A 19,725-nucleotide genomic window follows, 5' to 3' on the forward strand; every position below is an offset into this window, starting at 1 on the left:
GAGAAATGTAGAAAGGTAAATACATTTGAATAATTGGAAGATAATGAATTGCTTGCCTCCTAATAGAAAGGGGAGAGGTGGGAAAATTTCTTTCAGAAATCTCTTTTCAAGGGGCAAAGAGAAAATTGAATTAAAAAAACCACATGGTTCAGTTTTCTCAAATTCAAAATGGGAAGGGGGAAAAATATAATAAGGAAGAAAGAAAGAAAATGAGAGAGAATGATACTATTACTCATAAATGGATTACAAGAGAGAGAATGGGCATTTCATAACCTTACTCTTACCTAAACTAAATTAAGGAGGATTGAATATATATATATATATATATATATATATATATATATATATATAAACAAATACACATATACACATATACACATATATACATATAAACATACACACATACATACATACAGAATTTGGTGTGGAAATACAGTAAACTCAGAAGGAAAACGTTTGGGGAGAAGAAAAGGGAGCAAGTGTATAAAAGAGAGTAGAATTAGGTAACAAATCCAGAAAAAAACAAACTTGTATATTGAAGAAAGCAGGAGCACAACATATATATATATATATATATATATATATATATATATATATATGCATATATATATATATATATATATATATATGATTACTACAATGATGTAAATAACAACAAACTAACCCCATGGTCAAATGCTATATATTTATATTATTATAATTATATATTATTATATATTATATATTATATAATATTATTATAATTATATATTATTTAACCCCTCTGAGAAGAGATGAGACAATTCCCTCTCCTTTTTTAGCGATATAAAAAAAAGAGGAAGAAATTACACATATGGAACATTGAATATACTATCTGACTAAGCTGATGTATTGGTTAGTTTTGTTGACTTGCTTTTTTTTTAATTCTTTATTATAAGAAGTAGCTCCCTGGGGAAGGCAGAGAAAAGAACATATTTGGAAATGAAATAAAATCAAAATTTATCAATAAAAACTCAAATAATTTTGTAAAGAATTATATGGCTAGTCAGTAGAGGTGATAAGAGGTAAAGATAGATTTCCTTACCCCTAATCCCATGTTCCTTCCTTTGACTACCCAGGTTTTTACTACTTACAGTAAACCTCTGGCCAGAGACATTTTTAGAAGGAAGAAAAGAAAAGCTGGTGGCTTTGGAAACAATATGTAGTATTTATTCTGAAATGAAAATTTATTGTATTATATTGATTCCTCTCTTATGTTCTGCTGTGTACCTGGAAATGTTCTTTTTTCTTTTCTTGCATTAATACTTAAAATGAATTTTAAAATTTACAAAGAAAAAAAATGACATGAATTTTTCCTGAACTCTTTCAGTTGCCTGAAGCTCAGAAGGGTTAAATAATTTGCTCATGGTAATCTGCTAGTTAGGTGGGAGGTGGGTTGGGTTGGATTTGTTGCTTGCTCTTCTGGATTCCAAGGTTAGCATTTAATAATATTATACCACACTGTGTTTGGTAAAAAGAAAGGCTTCTCTTATAATGGGGAAAAGTTCAACTTTGTAATTTACCTGGATCTTTTATATATTTTACATACTATTTAAAAGTAGTCAATACTTGCATTGCTGGACATTAACTTTTCTCTTAGTTTCTTGGTTCCCCCCCCCCCTCCTTTTTCAAAGGCGGAAGTATGGGCCAGGGAGCATGAAAGATGACAAACCTCTAAAGAAAAAGGGCAGGGATAAGATTTTCAGTGAGATGGAGCAAGAGAAAGAGGAAACCCTTTTGAGCCTGCACTGAAGCAAAAAATCTTTCCAAAAGATTTATCTCTAGGATGGGAGCCATAAGGCATGTGACATTTCAGCCCTTACAAAATTTACTGGAGCATCTCACTGCTGTTTTTTGTTCCTCCAAAGACATGACCTCACTGGCTGTTTTCCACCCAGATAATAGCTAGGCTTTCACATGGATAAATGGCTAGTATCTTTGTAATAGGTATATTGCAGTCCTTTTTTTTTTAACCTGGGAGAATTAATGCATAAGTCCAAGCTTAAAAATATGTTTTTTGAGGCAGCTAGATGGTACAGTGAATAGAGCACCAATCCTAGAATCAGGAGGACCTGAGTTCAAATGTGACCTCAGACATTTAATAATTACTTAGCTGTGTGACCTTGGGCAAGTCACTTAATCCCATTGCCTTACAAAATTTTTAGGTTTTTGCCAGGCAAATGGGGTTACGTGGCTTGCCCAAGGCCACACAGCTAGGTAATTATTAAGTGTCTGAGACCGGATTTGAATCTAGGTACTCCTGACTCCAAGGCCGGTGCTTTATCCACTTCGCCACCTAGCCACCCCACAAAGTTTTTTTAAAATTGTTTTTATTAAGTATCAATGTCATTCAATAGACAGTGTGCTGACTTAGGTGCCTGAGAGTTGTTCAGTCATGTATCAGGACTCCTTTGAGGGTTTTCCTGGCAAAGAAACTGAAGTGATTTGCATTTCCTTTTCCAGTTCATATGACAATTGAGAAAACTGAGGTAAATAGCTTTGCCTTTCCCAAGGTCCCCCAACAAATTAGTGTCTGAGGCTGGATTTTAACTCAGATGGGAATCTTCCTGAATTCAGGCCCAGTACTCTATCCACTGTGCCACCTAGCTGCCCTTGGTGCCAAAGCACCAACATTTATATTTTATCTTTTCATAACCTTAGGCAAATCACATAAGCTCTCCATTTCTTTACTTATGAAAATCATAGTTAAGATATCTAATTAGAGATCCTCATGATAATCCTATGAAGTAAGTGCTATCATTCTCTTTTTTTATAGAAGAGGAAACTGAAGCAGACAGAGGTTAAATAACTTGCCCCAAGTCACACATTTAATAACCATCTGAAGCTGAATTTGAACTTAGGTCTTTCTGACTAGCAATTTCATGTACAAAATACCTGCTTCTGTAAATAAAGGGATTGGACAAGGTGAACTTCCACCTCTAAACCTGGTATCCTCTGAGAACATTTCGACAGTTTATTTTGTCATATCAAAGGACTTCCAAATCATTACTGAGGAAATTTGGACCGTTTGCTATTTGTATTTTCTTCATTCCACACTTCAGGAGGCAAAGAGACATAGTGCATAGAATTCTGCCACCAGAGTCTAGCAGACTCAGCTTTAAATCTTATCTCTTAAACATAGTCTTTCAATTAGAGATGGCAAGGTACTTAATCCCTCAATGCCCTGGCAACTCATTTTCTGATTTTTAAATTTTTATATTATTTCATCACACAAAGTATTCCTTACCATTCAGCTTCCCTAAGAGTCATCCCTTATAAGGACAAAAAAAAATGGAGAAAATTGTTCAGTAAAATCACTAACAGAACAATAAAGTCCAACATTGGATGCAGCATGTTCTTAGAATGCCATTTTGGCAAAGAAGGCACCCTCTCCTATCTTTTCTCTGGGGCTAGATTTGGGCATTATAATTTCGTAGTATTAGTTTCAATTGTTTTATAGTTGTTTTTTTTCATTAACTTCATCCTGTTTATCTCATTTTTGTCGGTTCATATTTTCCCATGCTTTTCTGTAGTTACCACATTCATCATTTCCTCTATCACATTCTACAACATTTCTATACCCCCATTTGTTTAGTCAAGGCCATGCATTTTTTACCAAGGTCAAGGTAAATGAAAGAGACAGGATGTGAATTCTGGTTCTCTGATACAAAGGGCAGCTAAGTGGTGCCAGTAGATAGAATACTGGACCTGAAGTCATGAAGACTCATCTTCCTAAGTTCAAATCCAAACTCACAAACTTACTATCTGTATGATCTTGGGCAAGTCATTTAAATAAAACTGTTTGCCTCAGTTTTCTTTTGTGTGTAAAATGAGCTGGAAAGAAAATGGCAAACTACTCTAGTGTCTTTGCCTGGAAAACCCCACATGTGGTCACAAAGAGTTGGACATGATTGAAGAATTCTCTGGTATCAAAATCAGCATTATTAAGTGACACTATACTTAAAAAAAACAAAAACAAATTTTTAAGCTTGGATTTATTCACTGATTCTTCTAGATTAAAAAAAAAAAAGTCCTGCAGTATATACAAAGAACAATAGCAGTTTCTCCATGTGAAGCCCTGGCTATTAGCTGTGTGGAAGCCAGCCAGGGAGGTCAAGACATTTCTTTTTTTTTTTTTTAATTTATTTTATTTTCAGGTTCACATTTCCTCTCTTCTGCCTTTCTGTTCTTCTCGCTACTGAAAAAGCAAGGAAAAACAAAATTTGTTATAAACAAGTATAGGCAAGCAAAACAAATTCCTTCACCGACTATGTCAAAAAATAATTTCTAAAAAAATATGCCTCAATCTGTGCCTGGCGTCTATCACCTCTCTGTCTGGAGAGGGCAACATGTTTTTAGCATGAGGCCTTTGGAACTGTGGCTGGTCATTGTGTTGTTCAGGGTTCCCAAGTTTTTCAAAGTTTAGTTGTTTCCATAAGGAAACAAAAGTATTATATAGGAAATTGTGAATTAGGGGCAGCTAGGTGGCACAGTGGATAGAGCACTGGCCTTGGAGACAAGGAGGACCTGAGTTTAAATTTGGCCTCAGACACTTAATAATTACCTAACTATATGATCTTGGGCAAGTCACTTAACCCCATTGCCTTGCAAAAAAATTTTAAAAATTGTGAATTGTTGGATACAGTTAACTTTTTAGAAAGTGAAATATATATATATATATATGCACATATACATATATATATATATATATATATATATCCAATTTAACAAGATAGTAACAACACTACAGTTTCCCCCTCAGTACTTCTTTCTATTCTGTGCATTAACATTATTTATTTATGTTTTTTTCGCATCTATCAATATATTCTTTTTTTTTTTAGGTTTTTGCAAGGCAAATGGGGTTAAGTGGCTTGTCCAAGGCCACACAGCTAGGTAGTTATTAAGTGTCTGAGACCAAATTTGAACCCAGGTACTCCTGACTCCAAGGCCGGTACTTTATCTACTACGCCACCTAGCCGCCCCTATCAATATATTCTTGTCTACAATCCTTCCCTCCAAATAGAAAACCTTTCTTGTAACAAGTATATGCATATTTATATATTATTTTGCATGTGTCAAGTAAAATGCATCTATACATTGACAGTATTCAAGAATGCATATTTCATCCCATAACTTTGGTCAAATAAATATCTCTCTGCCAAGAGATAGAAACTTTATTTTCTCATTAGTCTTTAAAAATCAACATTGGTCATTGTTTCAGTCAGAGTTCTGAGATCTTTCAAAGTTATTTATCTTCACATTATTTTGGGGGGTCAGCACATAAATTGTCCTAGATTGCTTATTCACTCTATGTCAGTTAATGCAAGCCTTCTTATAGTTGTCTGAAGCTATCATTCATTATTTCGTATAGTGCAATAAAATTCAATTACATTCTTATATCTCAACTGATGTTCTCAACTATTCCTCAATTGTTTAGTATCTATTGTGTTCCCAGTTCTTTGCCACAATAAAAGCCACTGCTCATACATACATTTTTATAAAATAAAATATGTAAAGATAATTTTCAACATTCATTTATATACATATTCTAGTACATTTGGATTCTTTCCCTTCAATTCTTTACCTCCTTGAGATTATGCCTAATGGAAGTATTGCAAGATCAAAATGTATGCACAGTTTAATGACATTTTGGAAGATAATTCCAAATTTTTTTTCAGAATAGTTGAACCAGTTCACAGGATCATGAAGTTGTGTCTATTTGATCACAACCTCTCAACCATTGACTATTGCCATCATTTGTCATCTTCCTGGGAAATTCTTGAAGACTAGAGATTATAGACAAGCTGCCGATCTACATTGTAAGTCTGCAAGAGAATAGATTTAGAAATGGATGGGACTTTAGAGGATATATAATTCATCTTCTCTCTTCCCTCAATTTTACTGATAAGGAACTAAGATATAGAGAGATAAAATGATTTGCCCTCAAGGTCACATAGTGATAGAGCCAGAATTCTGAGATTCCTTTGCCTTCAAATCTAGGGCTATTTCTAGTCCTGATGCTACCCTTGATGAAATCACAGACCTCCTGCTTTTTTCTCTCCTCCTTCCTAAATACTCAGGAGAACAAGAGATACCAGAAATATTAGGGCAAAATTGCTACTCAAAAATAATAAGCACATACATACACATGGTCTCATGAAATGTTGTTTGCAGTACCAATCAAGTCTAAGAAGCAATCCCTTCTCTAGTCGCTTATGATCTAGAATACTATGGATTCACCATATTAAAAGTGTATATATATGAACATCTATAGGAAGTGGGGTAACTAGCTTAGACTTCAAGATCCCTTTGTCCCAGTGCTTTAATTAGTTCTATGGTGAAATTATTACACTAGCAGTGCATGTATATTTCTAGATTAACAAAGGAATCTACAGCATTGTCCTTCCTTTTTTAGTAAACTGCTTACAGGGTTATTTCACAGATGGGCAAATGAAGCTGAAAGTGAATACTGTCTGACGGCTATTTCGGTTCCACAGAGAGCCTATAGAGACTGTTTAAAATGAACCTGAGAAAGTAAATGACTAAAGATGTTTTCTGCTGGGCTTATTCCTCCTAGTGGTTCCACTGTAGTCAAATGATAGTATCTTACTGGGAAAATAAGAAATAAAAAACAAATCCAGGCTATTTTACTCAAAGTAGCTAGGTGGCACACTAAATAGAAATCTGGTTCTTTGTTCTTTGTTTTCCAAGAGGACCAATGACTTCATGATGTCTTGACTTGTGTGTGAATGGATTTAAGTGAAGTTGCACAAAGTCATCAATCTCACTCTTCTTCCTGAGTCATCAAAGTGCAGTGGCAAGACAAAAGTCATGACGACTGATGATAGCCTGGGTTGCAGGTCTTGATGACCTTGATGTTTTTGACGTCTGAGCAATGTCTGACCAAGCTTTAAGCACTTCCCAGTGCCTGCTTCAGCTACCTTCATGGTCACTGGAGCAAAATGTTCTCATCTGTCCATTCCATTGAAAGAAACAACATGTACATGTTACAGAGAGTCAGATTTAGGCTCAATATAAAGGAATAAGTTCCTAACAAATTTTGTTGTTGAATTGTTTCAGACATGTCCAACTTTTTGTGAGTTTTCTGGGCAAAGATACCAGAGTACTTTGCCATTTTCTTCTCCAGCTCATTTTACAGATGAGGAAACTGAGGCAAACATAGTTGAGCGACTTTCCCAGGATCATACAGCTAGGAAGTATCTGAGGCCACCTCTCAGGGTTAATGTGAGAATCAAATGAGATGATGTTTATAAAGTGCTTAACACAGTTCCTAGTACAAAGTAGGCATTATATAAATATCAGCAATAATGGTGACTAGATAGCTCAGCTCTGTTTAATTTTTTATTATTGCTGCACAATTCATGTTGCATAGTCCACTGAACCTTTTCAAGACTGGTGTGTGTGTGTGTGTGTGTGTGTGTGTGTGTGTGTGTGTGTGTATGTTAGAGTATAAAAAAATAAGCCAGTCTTCAAGGAACCACAGAAGGAGGAAATTGCAAAAGAATTATGAGGAATTCCCTAGTTACTCCCCACCCCACCATGTACTATCTTGGATTCTTTGCTATCTTTAGTGTATAGGAGATTTTATAACAAACAGAAGAGAATGACTGATGCTCAGTATTGACAGGACCATAGGATTATGAAATCATAGATGCAGAGTTGAAAGAGATCTCAGTCCAAACTAGTCCAGGGAACTAAGGTTCAGGAAGTTTAATGATCTGTCCAAGAATATACAGGTAAGAAGTGACTGAGAGGGTGGGATTGTAGATAGAATACTGACCCTGGAGTCAGAAGGACCTGAGTTCAAATTTGACCTCAGACACTTGATACTTAATGTCCATGTGACCTTGGGCATTTAACTCTTTGTTCTTGGAACAAAATATTCCCTTTCATCTTTTCCAGATTCTAGATCTCTAGATAAAGTTTTTCACTGGGTCATGAGCCTCCAATAGTCCACAAGCACTATTTCTCTCTGACATGAGGAATCCACAACCACCTGCAGTTAGTCCTTTACTAATACTCTGATGATCCCTATTACCATTTCCAATCACTGGTAAAATGTAACCTCTGGATCTCCCAATCTCACAAATTTGTGCCCTGGACTTGTCTACCTTGGAGTTATTTATTCACCTAACAATAAATGAAAAAAAAATACAGTCACCAAGTGTTCACAGATATCAGGTAGGGGAATATAGCCAGCTGACCCTCCTCCCCCAGCAATTCAACGCATCTTTCCTAATATCCCTTAATACTAGTACTTTTCTTCTATTGATTATCTCCAAATTATCCTGTATCTATCTTTTTCTGTTCCCTCCCATTAGACTATGAGCTCCTTAGTAGATGGGTATATTGCATTTTCCCTATGCACACTTAATTCTAGTTGGGACTTTCCTAAAATCATTGGTTCTTTTCTGTAGCCAATTAGATTATTCTTTATTATCATTCAGTAACCCTTACTGAGTCATCATGGAAACTTTTCCACCAAAGTTTCCACAAGGATAAAATGGAAGCTGGCAAGGAATGTACTTGGCTTCAAAACCCCTCTATCACATAAGCAGTGTTATTTGTTATTGTTCATCCTTCATTCTCAAATGAGAACTCCTTGGGTGCTGAGATTGCTTAATTTTTGTCTCTGTATTTTACATATGTAACAGTGTCTGACACATAATGGACACTTAGTACATATTTGTTGCTGACCAATGTCACTAGGACCTAGTCACTAGGACCTCTTTTTCGAGCTCACATTCTCAGTTACTTCAACCTATCCTCAGGTAGCATTCACTCAAGGTCCTTTCCCATACTGATTGCCCTTTTGTGTACATTCTCTAGCTTCAGTACCCAAAAACTGAACATTAAAATAAACTACATGAAGTCTGGTCAAGGCAAAACACAATGGAATGGTTTATCATCTCCTTGGACAGGGACACTATGCCCTTGTTAATTGCAGCCTAAGACTGCATTATTATTTTTGACTCTCATAACAGATTTTTTATTTATAATGAGCTTGCCACCCATTAAAACCCTCAGATTCTTTTTCAAATTGATAGCTAGTCTCAACTCCCCTATTTTGAACTTAAGAAGTTAATTCTTTAAAAATTTTTATTTTATTTTTAATATATGAAATAAAATAAGCATTTTTATAACATAGTACAATAAAAATGCATATGAAACTGCAAATCTAATATGTACATTTGTTATTCCTTTTAAATGTGATAGAGTTATAATGTAAATTTCTTTTTTCTTTTTTCTTCCTGCTATCCATCTTGCTCCTAGAGATGGCTACCATTAGACACAAATATATAAATATACATGTAAAATCATTCTATGCATACTTCTTTTTACCAGTAATTTCTCTAAAAGTAGATAGTATCTTCCTTATATGCCCTTTATAGTTTATTTAAAGTTGATTTTTAAATATCTAAATATAAAACTTTCTATCATTCCTATTGAATTTCATCTTATTAGATTCAGCCCAATACTCTAGTCATTCAGCAGCTTTTTTTTTTTGGATGCAACTCTAGCATCCAGTGTGTTAACTATCCCTCTAAGCTTTGTCATTTATATATTTGATAAACATGCCATCTTTTTTTTTTTTAGGTTTTTGCAAGGCAAATGGGGTTAAGTGTCTTGCCCAAGGCCACACAGCTAGGTAATTAAGTGTCTGAGACCAGATTTGAACCCAGGTACTTCTGACTCCAGGGCCAGTGCTCTATCCACTGCACCACCTCGCCACCCTAAACATGCCATCTTTTTTTTTCTGAGAGATCATTTAATACAACTCCATTTTCTAGAGAAGAAAACAGGTGAAGGGACAAGTTCATAGGGCTGCTGTCAGAGACAGGATTGAAGTGGGGCTCATTTCTAAATGTACTATTTCCATTGTCTGGTGACTATTCAATAGGAGGGTTTCTGAGTTTCTGTTTTGGGATTTCTAGATTAAGTCCTTGCCCCAGTCCTGACCTGGCTGGGTTGGCAAATTCTAGGGTGCCTCCTTACCAACTCAGTTATATTCCCTTTCTCTTCTGCTCTACCATGTCCTCTCTTCAGTCTTTAGGGTGAAAAAGATTAGAGTCCAAAAGTTTCCTGTCTCCAGCAGTGGACAACCGGGGTCTCCCTGTCCCCTGGTGGTCCTGGATACCCAGTCCTACCTCTCTGGGGGTAGTGGGTGAGGTCCCCATCCCTGCCCCGACTCTGGGGAACTGAGTGGCTGGTGGTGCATTCTTGGGGTCCCCTGGCCCCAGCCCTGCTCTGCGTCTGGGGGGCAGGGGGGGGTCCTGGCCGATGCAGAGTTCCCTGTCAAAGCTCTGCCTGGCCTCTCTGGCAGTGCTCGCTGATATTGGGGGTCCCTTGTTCCCCAGTCCTGCCTCTCTGGGGCGCTGGGAGGCCTCCTGTCGGCCCGGCCAGCTCGGCGCGGTGCTCACCCTGTAGTGTAGACCGGTGGGTCCCCGGGGGGCGTCGTGGAGCAGCGACAGGTCCTCGCCCGCTGCGACGTCAGACAGTTCCCCATGCCCGGCCCGGCCCGGCCCGGCCCGGCCCGGCGAGGCCCCACCTTCCAGGCTCCCAGGTCCCGATGCCAGTTCCAGTCCCGGAGAGTCCGGATGGTCCTAGCCCGGCCATACCCCCACTAAACATGCCATCTTGAGGAAGGCAGTGCCATCCAGTGAAATGAACACTGGCTCTGGAGGCAGATGAACTGGGTTCAGATCTAATCTCTGACATGTTACTTGTATGACCTTGAATAAGTCACTTAACTTCCCTGTATCTTCTTTTTTCTCTGTCCAATGAGGTTAGATTAGATGATTTCAGAAGTCCCAGATAACTGAGATCCATGATCCTATGCCTTTATTGAAATAATGGATAACAATTTTATCCCTAGAGTTATCTACTGAAGACTTTCAAATGAGGAAAATAAGGTTTTAGCACTGCATGGGACATTGAAAATAATCTAATTCAATCGTTAATTTTACAGATTAAAAAAAAAAGAATCCATGCTACCTTTCCTATCATTTATCTCCTGAAAAAATCTTTCGTCCTCCATTCCTAAATTCCTATAAAGTCAAGCTGTATTAGTATTCAAGGTCTTCTAAAATATATTTTCAAATATATAAATATATGAAATATATCTTCAAATTTCTAGTTTTATGTTGAACTATTTATCTGGAGAAACTCTAATCTTCAGTCAGTAGTTGATGCTCCTTGACCTCCTTACAACTTCTAATTTTTATAATTTTGTTCATGGAAATCCTTCCATCTACCATAATTTATGGTACTCATCCTTTTAATTCAGTTCAAATGTCACTTCTTCTATGATTATGTCTGCTAGAAGTGATCTCTCTTTAAACTCTAAATACACTTTTTTTATATCACTTATAAAACATTTTCCACATTCTATCTTGTTGTCTGTGATCGTATCTCTTCTACCAGACTATAAGCCCTTTGATGGTTAAGGACTTTGTCTTACACATTTTGGCCAACTACATACATAGGGCTGACAAATCAGGTAAATAGAACTAGCAAGGCACCCTGACAAACACATGGGAGATAATGTGAAAGTCAAACCAAGCAAGTCAAACTACAACCATCATTCTCCTTCAGACCCTGAGGGAGAGCACTGAGAATGGTAGTACTCCTCTCCCAGACCATTACTTCCAGCCCAGCCTCCACAGTCATTATGAAGGACAGAAAACCATGATAGAGAAGGGTCCACTTTCCTTATCATCACAGTGACAGGTGCTGACCAACCACTCCATCCAGACCACAGGACCTACTTCTGACACAGTTTTCACAGCTATCATCATGGGAAACAACACATTGATAAAGGTCCAGCTATCCCTACCAAAGACCAAACAAATGCCTACACACAGGACAGACTGAAACAGTAAAGCACCCTGAAGGAGAGACAGGAGGTAACATGAACCAGGAAAATCAGAAAACTACCGCTGTCACCATCACAGTTAACCTCCATCTCCCTTCAAATCCTGATGGAGACAGCCCACATCCTGAATCTAAGAGCTTTGGAAATGCCATTGTTTCCAGCTCAGTTACCTCAGTCATCATCTAGGGAAACAACTTCCTGTGTAAATGTAACTTGGCAAATGCTACAGCTTTGGAAGACCCAAAAAAGAAAGTATTTGCCACCAAATTTCTCATCACTGTCAAATGGTTCTACTTCAGAAACTGACACTATATTTTCATTAGAAATAACTTTACTTTTTTTTAGATTTTTTTTTCAAGGCAATGGGGTTAAGTGGCTTGCCCAAGGCCACATGCCTAGGTAATTATTAAGTGTCTGAGGTCGGATTTGAACCCAGGTATTCCTGACTCCAAGGCGGGTACTCTATCCACTGTACCACCTAGCCACTCCCCTGGAAATAACTTTAAATAAAAGACATAAATATCTATTTGACCACTGTACCCTATAGACCAAGAACATTTCCATTTGACTTGTAGCTGAAATTTTCCATATATATATATATATATATATATATATATATATATATATTGTCTTCCCCATTTAGCATAGTGCTTTGCACACAGCAAGCACTTAATAAATGTTTTATTCATCCATTCAATCATTCATTATATCTTTATACCCCCTCCCCCCACTTTATCTAATACACAATAGACTCACAGTCTAAGAATTAAAAGGGACTGTGGAAAATCTCATCTTACAGGGGAGGAAATTGAGCAGATATTGAGAATCTGTATAAATGAATTAACCCAATGATCTTGTTTGGGTTCATGAGTTCTCAGGATTGGATGTGAAACTTGGGAACTGAGAATACACAGTATGATGGGGGGGGGGGGAATGGCAAACCACTCTTGTATCTTTGCCAGGAAAACCCTAAATGGGTCACAAAGAGTCAAATATGACTGAAAAATGAGTAAACAATGATGGCAGCCATTTCTGTACTGTTTACTCAAATGGATCTTTAATGTCATTGAGTGGGGTATTCCCTTCAATAATACAGATCATAAGCCATCTGTGTCTCTCAATCCTACTGAATCCTTTTTTTCTATTGCCTCCAGCCTCTGTATAAAGACACTTGTCACATGTCCAGCTCCTCTTCTCTTCTCTTTCTCTGATGTCATCTTTACTCCTTTTATTCTTCAAAGTTCTTCATTTGTTATATGTTTCAGTCTCCTCACATTGACTTTGCACTTCTCTATTGCTTCCCTTGTTGTGGTTCAGATGTTCAGTCATGTCTGACTCTTCATGACCCTGTGAACCATACTGTCCATGGGGTTTTCTTGGCAAAGATATTGGAGTGATTTGCCATTTCCTTCTCCAGTGGGTTAAGGGAAGCAGAGGTTAAATGATTTATATAGAGTCTCACACAAGTAGTCAGTGTCTGAGGCTAGATTTTAATTGAGGTCTTCCTGACTCCAAGCCTGACACTCTCTCCACTGAGCAACCTGCCTCATTGCTTCTTAGGTTTGTTTTTGTTTTTGTTTTGCAAGGCAATGGGGTTATGTGGCTTGCCCAAGGCCACACAGCTAGGTAATTAAGTGTCTGAGACCGGATTTGAACCCAGGTACTCCTGACTCCAGGGCAGGTGCTTTATCCACTGCGCCACCTAGCCAGCTCTCATTGCTTCTTTACATGATAATTTTTCAGAGCATATTCCATTTATCAAGACTATATTCTAGCACCATTAGAATATTGGCATTAAAAAATATGGACCTTTGATTCTAGTAAAAATTTGGGATCATTAAAGGAATTTTGTAATGTTCCTGAAGGCAATATGGCCTATTCTCCTATTTAATTCTGAACCAAACTCGTCTATTTGTACTGCCTGTGCCAGATATCCATGCTGATGGTAATGTTTGATAGGTTTTTCTCTCCAATTTCCCTCCAAAATCATAATCTGGACAAAAGATATCCCTTTGTGGATAATTACTAGATTCCTTCTTCTGGGAGTCTCTGTAGTGTGATTCCACGACTGAATGCAACTAGCACAATATTATCTACAAAGTTATTCCCACTGCTATTTTTTTCAAGTAATCTTGAATTATTTTAAAATATGAATGGGAGACACCTTATTGGAAAAGAGCCATACTCAACTCTACTAAATCAAATGCTTTTTCATAATCAACAAAAAATAAGCATGATAGGATTTTATTTTTTTCTATATCTTTTAGTCAATTGTGTGATGGTGAAGATGTGGCCCATTGTGGAATGCTGTTTGCCAGATCCTGCCTGTTCCCTACTAATATTCTCATTATGAAGAGATAACTTGCATAAAATTTTAATGTAGATGGGTAAGTAGGTATAATGTTCAGTAATTATGTTCTCTGTTGCCTTTTTAATATTAATAAAGTCTATTTTTTCTATATCTTTTTTATTTCCGCTCCTTCAAATCCCTAAACAACCTCACAATGTGCTGTCTCTAGCATAGATCTCTCTTATGTACAATTGGCCCAAATTGGCTGCTCTTCCTTTATTGCTCTCTTTAGAGGAAGTAAGTGGTAGCAAGGTGGTGATGGTGGTTTGACTTTCTACCTCCTCTTCAGGCATATTTGGGACTGTAATATTAGAGTCCAAGCATGAAGGGTTTACTGCCATTATTATGAAAACAATTTGTTATAAAATCTTTGCAGATTTTTCCACTTTTATTTATTGCCCCCCACTATCTTTTCCATTTTCATTCTTAAACAGGTTAAGGTTTATTAATTACTTTCTTTGTAAGGAACTGATTTGCAAATCATGAGATTACTCCATTTCTTGGAGTTCTATCTTGCTGTTGTGGAAACATATTTTTAACATGATCATAAGTGAGAAGGTGTATCATAGAACAGTCAGATTTGGGGTTTGAGTGATCTTTTCCAGACAAACCCACCACTCAGGACAATACAACAATTACATGACTTGTGACCATCCACATAGGAGTCCTGTGGGAACAGCTGGTTTGATTTGACAATTTTGGAGGTTACAGTACAAGTTATATTGATACACGTCACTTAACACAGGCAAGCACAATTAAGGGGAAAATGCAGGACCTGTCATGATTAAAACAAATTAGTCTTAGCTACTTTGTTTTTACTATTTTCCTAGACCTAGAGTTTGCCTGAGAAGGATCCCTAGAAACTAAATTGTTATTATTAAATTCATTGCACATATCACATTAATCAATATAAAAATAATAACTCTTGACAAAAGCCTTTGGGATGATTTTGGTTAGCTGAGTCTTTTAAACCTGATTTTATTCTTCACTACTCTCTGCTTAATGAAACAATACTGTTCATAATCTTTCATCATCCTTCTTCATAAGATTTTGCATTGCTGTCAGTTGTTTCAGACTCTTTGTGACCCCATTTGGAATTTTCTTGGCAAAGATCCTGGTTTGTCATTTCCTTCTCTAGTTCATTTTACTGATGAGAAATTGAGGCAGAGTAAAATGACTTGCCTAGAGTCACAAACTATTGTGTTTGAGGATACATTTTAACTCATGAAGATGACTCTTCTTGGTTTTAAGTCTAGTGCCCTATCTAATATGCCACCTAGCTGCCTATAAGATTTTGGACAGACAACTGTAAAGGGTCAGCCATACCTGGTTATTCCACCCCCACACACTTTTTTTTTTTGCAAGGCAAATGGGGTTAAGTGGCTTGCCCAAGGCCACACAGCTAGGTAATTAAGTGTCTGAGACTGGATTTGGACCCAGGTACTTCTGACTCCAGGGACGGTGTTTTATCCACTGTGCCACCTAGCTGCCCTGGTACATAGTGTTTCTATCCAATATTACTTCCTTCACAAACTGATATTTCTAAGAATGAGGCATAACAAAAAGAGTGACAGAGACAGAGAGACAAAGACAATGGAGCAAGAACTAGTAAAGAACATATAAATTGGGGCAGCTAGGTGGTACAGTGGATAGAGCATTGGCCCTAGTGTCAGGAGGACCTGAGTTCAAATCCAGATTCAGACACTTAATAATTGCCTAGCTGTGTGACTTTGGGCAAGTCACTTAACCCCATTGCTTTAAATAAATTTAAAAAAAAAGAATGTATAAATTAGAAAAGGAAGCTTGGATCTAGTACTTCAGAAGCTTTAATTCCTTAGAGATAGTAAAGGAATAAATAAAAGTATAGACCATGAATCAAAGGATGAAATTTCAGAATAGGAGAGGAGGAAGAACAGAATTGATGATGGGAGCAAAGCAAAGAAAAACTGCTTAAATTGAACCCTAAATTCTCTCCCTCCCTCCAAATAATATCTAATTATTTATTAAATATTGTTGACACTGAAGTAATATACTCAACTTATCCATCATTTCCCTGATATTCTCTTAGTCATTCCACATAGTAGTTATATGAAACTAGACAGGTCTTTTTGGACTTTAGTTTTCTCATCTATAAAACAGAGATAACACCCCCAGTCAAACACACTATTTTTTTGGAGGGGAGGCAATTTGATTTAAGTGATTTGACCAAAATAGACTATTTTTTTCACAAATTAGAAATCATTTATTAATTTTTTAAAGTAGAATTGTTTTACTCACTATAAATAACCATAAGTTTATATTCAGAACCTTTCTGCCTCAATAATCTGCTCTGTCAAATGAAGCAATTGGCCTTATCTGAAGTACTAGGAGTTCTACAGACCGTAATCTTCTTTTTAAAATTTTCTTTATTTTACACATTACTAAAATATTCTTGCTTAAGAGTAAATATAATACCCCTCCCCCACAAAAATATAAAACCTTATGAGAAATAAAGTAAAAGAAGGAGAAAAAGAATGTGTTTCAGTCTGTGTTCCAATACCATCAGCTCTGTCATGGGTGGATCACATTCTTATCATAAGTCCATCATAGAAGTTACTTCCATATTTTTCCATAGTTGCTGTTGCTGATTGTAATTCCCTCCATCCATTCCTCCCCACTACCATCTATTATATTTTCTCTCTCCTTTCACTCTGTCCCTCTTCAAAAATATGCTGTGGTGCAGCTGAGTGGTACAGCAGACAGCACCAGCCCTGGAGCCAAGAGGCCCCAAGCCTACATCCCACTCCAGAGACCCAGCAACCACCTGGTCCCATGGTCCCAGACAGGCCACCCAATCCCACCACCTTGCAAAAAGTAAAAAAGAAAATGTGTTATATCTGACTCTCCTCTCCTATGATCCACCATCTCTTCTTTCACCCATATCCCCCTCCCCTCCCCCATCCTCCTCTCCTTTTTTCTTTTAGATGTCTATACCCTATTGAGTGTGTATACTGTTTCCTCTCTGAGCCATTTTGGTTGAGAATGAAGGGTCCCTCATTCCCCCTCACCTTCTTCCTTTCCATAACATTGCAAAAGCTACATGAAATATGTTTTATATGAAATACCTTAACCTATTCCACCTCTCCTTTCTCTTACTCCCAGTACATTTCCCTTTCACCCATTGACTCCATTTTTACCATATAGTGTATCTTCAAATTCAGGTCTCTCCTGTGCCTCATCTATAAAAGTTCCTTCTACCTGTTTTATTAAATGAGGTTTATATGAATATTAACAGTATCATCTTTCCATGCAGGAATACACGTAGTTCATCATCATTAAGTCCTTCATAATTTACCCTTCTCATCTACTTTCTCTATGCTTCACCTGAATCCTGCACTTGAAGATCAAACTTTCTGTTCAGCTCTGGTCATTTCAAAGGGAACATTTGAAATTCCTCTGTTTCATTGAAAAGTTCATCTTTTCTCCTGGAAGAGGATGTTCAGTTTTGTTGGGTAGTTGATTCTCAGTTGCATTCAAAGCTCTTTTTCCCTTCTGTAATATTATATTCGAAGCCCTATGAGCCCTTAATTTCAATGCTGGGTAATCCTGACTGCAGTTCTACAATATTTGAATTGTGTCCTTTTGGCTGCTCATAATATTTTCTCTTTGACTTGGGAGTTTGGGAACTTGGCTATAATATTCCTGGGGGTTGGTTGGTTTTTTTGGATCTCTTTCCAGAGGAGATCAGTGTATTCTCTCAATTTCTATTTTACCTTCTGCTTCTAGGATATCAAGGCAATGTTCCTGTAGAAATTCTTTAAAAATGAGCTCAAAGCTCTTTTCCTGATCATGACTTTCAGGTAACATAATGATTTTTAAATTATCTTTTCTAGATCTGTTTTTCAGATCAATTGTTTTTTTCAATGAGATATTTCATATTGTCTTCTAGTTTTTCATTCTTTTGGTGTTGAATTATTGTGTCTTGAGTTCTTACAAAGTCATCAGCTTCCTTTTAGATCCATTCTGCATTTCAAGAATTTGTTTTCCTCAGAGAACTTTCTTATCTCCTTTTTCATATGGCCAATTCCACTTTTTTTTTTTTTTTTAGGTTTTTGCAGGCAAGTGGGGTTAAGTGGCTTACCCAAGGCCACACAGCTAGGTAATTATTAAGTGTCTGAGGCTGGATTTGAACTCAGGTACTCCAGGGTTGGTGCTCTATCCACTACACCACCTAGCCGCCCCCCAGTTCTGCTTTTTAAAGCATTCTTTTCTTCAACAACTTTTTGAACTGTTTTATCCATTTGACCTAAGCTGGTTTTTAACATGTTACTTTCTTCTGCATTTTTTTTGGATTTCCTTGATTAAGCTGCTGACTTTGGTTTCATGTTTTTCCTGCATCTCTCTCATTTCTTTTCCCAAGTTTTCTTCTATCTCCCTTACTTGATTTTCAAAGTCTTTTTTTTTGAGCTCTATCATAGCCTGAGCCCAACTTCTATGTTTCTTGGAGTCTTTAGCTGCAGAAGGTTGGATTTTCTCATCTTCAGATTGAGTATTTTGATCCTCCATGTGACCAAAATAATTGTCTATGGTCAGGTTCCTTTTTCTTTCTGTTTACTCCTTTCCCCAGCCTGTGCCTGGTTTTGGGGTGCTTCCTGAGCTTTTGAGTGTTATTGGAACACTCTGGCAAGGACCTCAGTATATGAGGCTCTGACTGCTCTCCTGGGCTGTTGAATGACCACTAGCTCACCCTTCTTCCCCAGGGTTGTGATGGGGGGGTCCCTGCTCTATGGGGGGCCCAGACTGTGACCAGGGTCTGAATATGGTTAAATCTCCAGAATCCTGTCCCAGGGACAGAAGACAAACCTTGGAAGTCTCCTTCCACTTCTTTACCTTCCCTGAGCTGCCAGGAGGCTCCTGCTGGGCAGCTCCATGGACCTGTTCCCATTTCCTGGAATCTGGGCTGTGCTGAGTGCCGCAGCTGGGCTGAGGGGTCCAGACTGGGCTTGGGCTTCACACTCACTCTGGCAGAGGTCTCCCTGATGATCTTCCAAGTTGTACTTGGTGCTCCCTGGGGTGCAGGTCAGAAAACCGCTTCTGCAGCCAGGGACAGGCACTCCAAGGTGCCCTGAGGCTGTTTCCAGGAAGCTGAAGCTCCTTTGCTCTGATATGTTGCTGCCCCTCCAACCCCATGGAACAGAGTCTTCCCACTATTTTCCAGATTACCTTGGACTGGAGAATTGCCTCATTGGATCTTTCTGTGGGTTCTGTCTCTCAAAAATTTAGATTCATAATTTTAAGGTTTTTGAAATATTTTGGAGAGAGTGCCTAAGAAATGCTATACTCCTGCCACCATCTTGGCTCCCCAAATACACTATTTTTTTCTTTTTTTATATTTATTTATTCTCTTTTTGTACAAATAATGTTTTTTATACGTTAATAAAATATTCTTGTTTAAGAGTAAACGGAACACTCCCTCCCCCCC

The sequence above is a fragment of the Macrotis lagotis genome, chromosome 4 (genome assembly GCF_037893015.1).
Source record: "Macrotis lagotis isolate mMagLag1 chromosome 4, bilby.v1.9.chrom.fasta, whole genome shotgun sequence".
Lineage (NCBI taxonomy): Eukaryota > Metazoa > Chordata > Mammalia > Peramelemorphia > Peramelidae > Macrotis > Macrotis lagotis.